At 49.6% G+C, this 8,365-nt stretch overlaps 3 long non-coding RNA genes across 3 annotated transcripts; all 3 read left to right on the top strand.

Annotated features, from left to right (window-relative positions):
* The first annotated feature begins 318 nt into the window (after positions 1–318).
* LOC120731426 lies at positions 319–1,071 on the top strand. Its single transcript, XR_005695355.1, has 3 exons — positions 319–483; positions 579–756; positions 844–1,071. It is a non-coding gene; the product is annotated as an uncharacterized LOC120731426 (long non-coding RNA).
* A 4,390-nt stretch (positions 1,072–5,461) lies between these two features.
* LOC120731427 lies at positions 5,462–6,106 on the top strand. Its single transcript, XR_005695356.1, has 3 exons — positions 5,462–5,644; positions 5,740–5,917; positions 6,005–6,106. It is a non-coding gene; the product is annotated as an uncharacterized LOC120731427 (long non-coding RNA).
* Positions 6,107–6,705: 599 nt separating this feature from the next.
* Positions 6,706–8,096, top strand: LOC120731430. The gene is made up of 2 exons (XR_005695359.1): positions 6,706–6,953; positions 7,133–8,096. It is a non-coding gene; the product is annotated as an uncharacterized LOC120731430 (long non-coding RNA).
* The last annotated feature ends 269 nt before the right edge of the window (positions 8,097–8,365 follow it).

The raw sequence follows: 8,365 nt of genomic DNA, 5'->3' as shown, positions 1-8,365 counted from the left end.
TTTGAGATCAAAGTGGATCAACAGCTTCACCAAATGAAGCACTATAAAAACTGCACAGGAAAAATATCCCTAACTTCACCTGTGATCACACAGTAGTTTTCTGTTGCAAAGAGAACAAAGAGAAAGACTTCACTGAGTGAAAAAGGATGAAGATACAAGCTGGTGATGATCCAGTGCACCTGGTCTCAGGACATGAAGAAAAAGCCTGATCACCTTCTCCACAAAAACAAGGTGAGCTTAATGTTATGATTGATTTTAGCTTTTCAAGTTATGTATGTTACTTTCATAATAGTCACAGATTATATTGCAAACGCTGTCATGGTCCGGGTGTGTGCCAGTGTGTCTCCCTCCGAGCCGGCGTCTCCACCCCTGGGAGGGGCCTCAGTGTTTTTGCTGATCGCTGACATCTGTGGGTAATTAGCCGGGGGACTCATAAGGCCAGCGTTCTCAATCTCTCTTCGCCAGATTCTCTGCTAAACATCAGTCAGTGCAGGCCACCACCATAATTTCCTTACGTGTTTTTTTTTTAATCACCTTGCCTCAGTGTATGTTTTGTTTTTGTGCGCCTCCCTTTTCAGCTACACCTAACAGTTAACCCCTGGCGAAGAGCTTCTACTTGGATGCTGGACCTTCTGATAGTCCCTCAGGCTATTACCAAAACTACCTACCTGCCTCTCTGCCTCCACGCCAGGAGTTTTTGGATTTACACACTCGGACTACTCACCCCTCTATGTCATCTCCGACCTCCGTTGGCAAGTACGCAGTACGAAGGAGGATTTTGAGCCAAACAACATATTCATATGCCTCCTTATCTATGTTTTGAACATCTGTATTCTGTTACAGTGACCTCGACCTTTTCCTGGACCCTTTGTGACTTGCTTTCCAGTCCAATCCCCGGAATAGCTGTCCTCTCTGACCCGGACCAGATCATTATTTAGTTTAAACGTCTACGCTCACCTTTTGTTTATGAATATTTTGTGTACACATTAAACATTATTCTTAAAATATATTTACGAGCTGTTCGGCGTCTTGCGTTTGAGTCCTGTCACTCGTCTGAAACGGTCTCGGCCGTAACAGTAGAATCTGGCCAGCAGTTATGGACTCAGCAGACGCGGAACGGTCAGCCATTCAGAGGCAGGGGGCGATATTAGGAAGTCATGAACAATCTATTCAGTTCCTGTTAGCCCAGCAGCAGACTCTTAGAGATGGTCAAAGTAAAATACTAGAGTCCCTCCAGGCTCTACAAGCGGATATTTCTACTGCTGCTGGTTCTGCCTCGGGCCCCGCGGGCCAAGACTCCGGTACACCAGCTCCTCTGCCTCAACCTGTTGCCGTTGCATCTCCACCTACATCAGCTTTCCGTGATGCTACGTCCCCGGAGCCCGAACCATTTTCAGGGGATCCAGGGAGTTGTAGCGGGTTTTTGCTTCAGGTCGACCTTGTTTTCGGTCGTTCTCCACGCACATTTGTTGCGGATTCTAATAGGATATCTTATTTGGTGGGTAAACTGCGTAATCGTGCACTTAAGTGGGCGGAGGCGTATCTATCGAAGAATCCTTTGTTAACCTGTTCTTATGAGGTGTTTTTGGGGGAATTCCAGAAAACGTTTGCGCACCCCATTTCTGAGGGTAGTTCTGCGCAGAGGCTGCTGGATCTTCGCCAGGGCCGTCAGAGGGTTGCCGATTTTTTGATTGATTTTCGTACTGCCGCCGCCGAAACCGGTTGGCCTGACGACGCTCTGCGCGGGGTGTTTTTCCGGGCATTGAACGAGGGTATGAAAGACCAGCTTGCCTCCCGTGATGAGCCAAAATCTTTTGAGGAACTGGCGTCCCTCTCCCTTCGCATTGACAACAGGTTGCGTGACAGGGAGAGGGACAGGAACTACAAATCCCAGCGCCGTTTACCGCGCTCGTTTCCGGGTACGTCACCGTCGCCGACTGTGGACTCGCATGAGTTTGTCGCCTCGGCTTACGTCACCGATCCCGAGCCGGAGCCTATGCAGATTGGCCGGTCACGGTTGACACCGGAGGAGAGGGAGCGGCGGCGTCGGGCTCATGCCTGTTTTTACTGTGGCTCGCTGGAACACTTGATTGCTGCATGCCCGAAGGAGGGAAAAGGTGTCGCCCGCCGGTAGAATCGGGGATACGGGTGGGCGGTTCGAATTCTGGTCAGAAACCCCGTTTACAACTCCCTGTCACCTTGGAGATACTACAGATTACTCATTCGTGCACAGCCTTATTAGATTCTGGTTCTGAACAGAATTTAATCAGTCTCGATCTCGCTGAACGATTAGGCGTTCCGCTCGTGCGCCTTGAGCCGCCCATTCCAGTTAGAGCGATTAATAACCAGGTTTTCACTAAAATTTCTTTTCACACTGGTCCAGTGTCACTGTGCACTTCGGGGAATCATAGGGAGAAACTCACCTTTTTTGTCCTCGATTCACCTGATACTCCGCTCACTTTGGGTTATCCCTGGCTGTGCTTACACAATCCGCACTTGGATTGGGAGGGGCAAAGGGTTGTCAGCTGGAGCCCTTTTTGCCACTCCAATTGTCTGACTTCCGCCCGTTTTCCCGGCCCGGGGGAGGCTACGGGGACTGACGAATATGTCCCCGATCTCTCAGGGGTGCCGCCTGAGTATCATGATTTGCGGGAAGTATTCAGTAAGATCAAAGCGCAGTCTCTACCGCCCCATCGCCCCTATGACTGTGCGATTGATTTGCTCCCCGGAGCGTCCCTGCCCAAGAGCCGGTTATATAGTATCTCTAGGCCTGAACGTGCTGCGATGGAGGAGTATATTAGGGATTCACTAGCGGCTGGGTTAATCCGTCCGTCTTCATCCCCCGTGGCGGCTGGGTTTTTTTTTTTTTGTAGACAAGAAGGATGGGTCTCTTCGGCCGTGTATTGATTTCAGGGGCTTGAATGACGTCACTGTTAAAAATAAGTATCCCTTGCCACTCATTAGCTCCGCTATTGAATCGCTACAGGGTGCCACGGTGTTCACTAAGTTAGATCTTCGCAATGCTTATCATTTGGTGCGAATCCGTCAGGGAGACGAGTGGAAGACCGCGTTTAACACCCCCTTGGGTCATTTCGAGTATCTCGTTATGCCTTTCGGTTTAACGAACGCTCCAGCGGTGTTTCAGGCCCTAATAAATGATGTCCTACGGGATTTCCTCGACCGTTTTGTGTTCGTCTATTTAGATGACATTCTTATTTTTTCTAAATCTTTGGCTGAGCATCATTCACATGTCCGAGCTGTCCTTCAACGCCTCTTGGAAAACAGACTGTATGCCAAGGCTGAGAAATGTGAGTTTCATTTGACATCGGTCTCTTTCCTGGGATACATCTTGGCAGGGGGGCAGGTGAAGACGGATCCGGCTAAGGTGAAGGCGGTCACAGACTGGCCTGTGCCTTCTACTCGCAAGCAACTCCAGGGGTTTTTGGGATTTGCAAATTTCTATCGTCGGTTCATAAGGAACTACAGTCTGGTGGCGGCTCCGCTTACACGCCTTACCTCTACTAAGCTTCCGTTCGGCTGGTCCGCCGAAGCAGACAGCGCGTTCACGAAGCTGAAACATCTGTTTTCTACTGCGCCCGTCCTCGCTCAGCCCGATCCGTCTAAGGCTTTTATTGTGGAGGTGGATGCTTCTGATGTGGGGGTGGGGGCTGTGCTTTCACAACGTGCCGGCCCCTCCTCTAAGCTACGGCCGTGCGCCTTTTTCTCTCGGCGGCTTTCACCAGCGGAACGGAACTATGATGTGGGGGACCGGGAACTGCTTGCCGTTAAGTTGGCGTTGGAGGAGTGGCGTCATCATCTGGAAGGCGCGGCGCTACCGTTCCTGGTTTTGACGGATCATAAGAACTTGACGTACCTACGCGGTGCGAAGAGGTTGAATGCACGTCAAGCTCGTTGGTCGCTGTTTTTCGCACGTTTTAACTTTTCCATTTCCTATCGCCCGGGTTCCAGAAACACCAAACCAGATGCCCTCTCTCGGCAGTTTGACTCTGACACGGGTCCGGCGGAGTTTTCCACCATTCTTCCGGCCGGCTGTACGGTGGGAGCTATTACCTGGGAGGTGGAGGACGCCATCAACCGGGGCCTCCGGACGGAACCGGATCCGGGCACGGGACCGACTAACCGGCGTTTTGTTCCCGCGGCTGCTCGCTCCAAGGTACTGGAATGGGTGCACGCTTCGAGGTTTGCGTGTCACCCGGGCAGGGGCAGGACGACTTCTATGGTTAAGAGACATTTTTGGTGGGCCACTCTGGACAAAGATGTTCGGGAATATGTGGCTGCGTGCCCTGTGTGTGCCAGGTGTAAGTCGCGTACTCACCGTCCTGCTGGGCTGTTGCAGCCGTTGTCTACGCCTCATCGCCCTTGGTCCCACATCGCCCTGGATTTTGTTACGGGACTCCCGGTTTCTGCTGGGAAGACCACTATTCTCTCGGTCGTGGATCGGTTTTCTAAGGCTGCTCATTTCGTCGCTTTGGAGAAGTTGCCCACTGCTGCTGAGACGTCTACTTCGTTGTTGGACCATGTTTTTCGGCTTCATGGCATTCCTGTGGAAATAGTTTCGGACAGGGGTCCGCAGTTCTCGTCCCAAGTTTGGGGTTCTTTTTGCGCTGCTTTGGGGGCCAGGCCTTGTCTGAGCTCTGGTTACCATCCTCAGACGAACGGCCAGACGGAACGTTTAAATCAGGAGCTTGAGGCCGCGCTCCGCTGTGTGACCTGTCATAACCCTGCGACTTGGGCCTCGTATCTGCCGTGGGTGGAGTATGCCCACAACTCCTTGGTTTCGTCTGCTACTGGGTTGTCACCGTTCGAGGCCTCTTTGGGTTATCAGCCGCCCCTGTTTCCGGAGGAGGAGACTGATCTTGCTGTCCCCTCGGTCCAGCATCATCTTCAGCGCTGCCGTCGGGTCTGGTCCCGTACGCGGGAGGCGCTGTTGCGTGCTGTGGCTCGCCAACGTTGCTGTGCCGACCGTCGCCGGTCTCCTGCGCCTGTGTACTCACCGGGCCAAAAGGTGTGGCTCGCCGCTAAGGACATCCCTCTCAGGGCATCCTCCCGCAAGTTGTCTCCTCGTTACATCGGCCCCTATTCTGTGGACAGGGTCCTCAGCCCTACGGCTGTCAAGCTCTGTTTGCCTGCTGCCTTGCGGGTTCACCCGGTCTTTCACGTTTCTCAGGTGAAGCCGGTGGTGTCTAGTCGTCTGTGCCCACCTCCGGTGCCCCCGCCTCCCGCCCGGCTCATTGATGGGCACCCTGCGTTTTCTGTCCGGCGCATTTTGGGTGTGCGGCGGCGGGGTAGGGGGCTGCAGTTTTTGGTGGACTGGGAGGGTTATGGGCCGGAGGAGCGTTCTTGGGTTCCTCGTTCTTTGATGCTTGACTCTGTGATGGTTTCTGATTTTCTTAGGTCACGTCGTGGGGCGGGTGCTGGTCGGCCGCCGGGTGGCGTCCCTTGAGAGGGGGGTACTGTCATGGTCCGGGTGTGTGCCAGTGTGTCTCCCTCCGAGCCGGCGTCTCCACCCCTGGGAGGGGCCTCAGTGTTTTTGCTGATCGCTGACATCTGTGGGTAATTAGCCGGGGGACTCATAAGGCCAGCGTTCTCAATCTCTCTTCGCCAGATTCTCTGCTAAACATCAGTCAGTGCAGGCCACCACCATAATTTCCTTACGTGTTTTTTTTTGAATCACCTTGCCTCAGTGTATGTTTTGTTTTTGTGCGCCTCCCTTTTCAGCTACACCTAACAGTTAACCCCTGGCGAAGAGCTTCTACTTGGATGCTGGACCTTCTGATAGTCCCTCAGGCTATTACCAAAACTACCTACCTGCCTCTCTGCCTCCACGCCAGGAGTTTTTGGATTTACACACTCGGACTACTCACCCCTCTATGTCATCTCCGACCTCCGTTGGCAAGTACGCAGTACGAAGGAGGATTTTGAGCCAAACAACATATTCATATGCCTCCTTATCTATGTTTTGAACATCTGTATTCTGTTACAGTGACCTCGACCTTTTCCTGGACCCTTTGTGACTTGCTTTCCAGTCCAATCCCCGGAATAGCTGTCCTCTCTGACCCGGACCAGATCATTATTTAGTTTAAACCCTCTGACGGCCCTGGCGAAGATCCAGCAGCCTCTGCGCAGAACTACCCTCAGAAATGGGGTGCGCAAACGTTTTCTGGAATTCCCCCAAAAACACCTCATAAGAACAGGTTAACAAAGGATTCTTCGATAGATACGCCTCCGCCCACTTAAGTGCACGATTACGCAGTTTACCCACCAAATAAGATATCCTATTAGAATCCGCAACAAATGTGCGTGGAGAACGACCGAAAACAAGGTCGACCTGAAGCAAAAACCCGCTACAACTCCCTGGATCCCCTGAAAATGGTTCGGGCTCCGGGGACGTAGCATCACGGAAAGCTGATGTAGGTGGAGATGCAACGGCAACAGGTTGAGGCAGAGGAGCTGGTGTACCGGAGTCTTGGCCCGCGGGGCCCGAGGCAGAACCAGCAGCAGTAGAAATATCCGCTTGTAGAGCCTGGAGGGACTCTAGTATTTTACTTTGACCATCTCTAAGAGTCTGCTGCTGGGCTAACAGGAACTGAATAGATTGTTCATGACTTCCTAATATCGCCCCCTGCCTCTGAATGGCTGACCGTTCCGCGTCTGCTGAGTCCATAACTGCTGGCCAGTTATGTGTATGATGACCAAAACCAAAACTCTCTAAAAAACTGTTATTTCTTGCTGGCTTTCAATGGAAGATTATACCCATCCATTCAATTGAATTTGTTTTGAAGTCTTTTTCTGCTTTGATTGAGCTTGAAAGTCAAAAACACCGCCAACAAAAAACTTTTAAAACTTCTTTTTGTTTCCTTTTTTCCTTTGAAGAAATCCTGAGCAGGAGGAACCAAACAGCTAAGAGCATCTTGACCACAGTGGGGGGAAAGGTGTGCACTGAGGATGATTTTGAAATATTAACTTTGTTGTCACTGCTAAGGAGTTTTGGACACAGGAGTGTGTTTAAAATGTGTGCATCTTCAGTGGCGTTCAGGGAACCTGACATAATAGTTTTTGACATGTTTAAATATTTTGTGAGGTTCATCTCTGTCCTCTGTTGTGTGTGTAGGATATCTTATGGCTGAAGTCCGGCTGACTGTCGCTGGGAAGCTATTGGTGAACGACTCTGCATCTCTATCTGAATATGGGCTCAAACCCTCGTGCGTGGTGCAGATGGTGGTGAAGGTCCACAGAGGCTGACAGAGACCAGCAATATGATACATCCAAAGGACAAAATGCATCATCTTTGCTAACTGGCACTGAACTGTGTCGTCTTTGATCTTTGGTTTTCTTCTACACTTAAACATACAGCTCAATGAAGCATTAAATGTAAGCGACTGTATAACTTACTTGTTATAATAGTCTTATAGAGTAGGCCTTGAGATGGAGAGGATAGATGCAGCTTCAGTAAAAGACATTTTCAGGGAAAGAACATTTTCCAGTTCCTCTTTGGAAATTTGAATATTGTGAAAAATGACTTGAAAAAACATGTTTTTAATAAGGCTTGGAGCTAAATGTGGAAAAATGTTGCTACTAATTCCAGCATCATTCAGTTTACAAACGGCGTCCCATTGAATAACTGGAATCCCCCCTCCCCCATTTTCACATAATGTGAAGCCATCCAGTGGGATGGTTCACATTTTTGAAACTCCTGATATTGCGTGAAATCCCTTTATGCACACTTTGACTACAAGGGGTAGCCGACAAGCATTAAAAAAGGATAATGTTTTTAAAAATGGGAAGAGCAACCAAATTATAACATAACATTAAAGTGAGCATGTGCTACACACCTCCTGCATGAATCAATAAATTCAGATATGTTTAATCAGTGATGCAAAATCTTACAAAACATGCTTTGGTTTTGTCAAGTGGACTCTTGCTGCCTTTAGCAGAGAGTGCTAATTCTGGGACTGGTGGATGCTTACAGCACACAGTGTATGAAGAAAACTATAAAGATGTTTACATACAGCCTATAAAAATGGAGTGATGGTAATACAACCACAAATTTGTTTCACAGCTGAAATTAATCTGATAAAAATAAAAACTGCATTATTTTTTAATGCTGTGCCACTGGTATTCTATTTGTACTTGTCTAGATTTATACTCCTCTACACCTCTTTAGATGCTGTATTGCTTTAAAACATTGATGTGAAGATACCAGTGCCCATTCTGCTGGTTAAAAAAAATAAGAAGGTAATCTTTAAATACACCCAATGTTCAGGTACATCCTGAAGGGTGCAATATTCCACACAGGCAGGAGGGGTCACTGTTTGAAAACAGTTGCAGGTCAGCTAAAGTACAT

Source organism: Simochromis diagramma, unplaced genomic scaffold (assembly GCF_900408965.1).
Source record: "Simochromis diagramma unplaced genomic scaffold, fSimDia1.1 OVJJ01000781.1, whole genome shotgun sequence".
In the NCBI taxonomy this organism is placed as follows: Eukaryota; Metazoa; Chordata; class Actinopteri; order Cichliformes; family Cichlidae; genus Simochromis; species Simochromis diagramma.
Note: the sequence above shows the minus strand (reverse complement) of the source record. Positions and strands in the feature narration are given on the sequence as shown.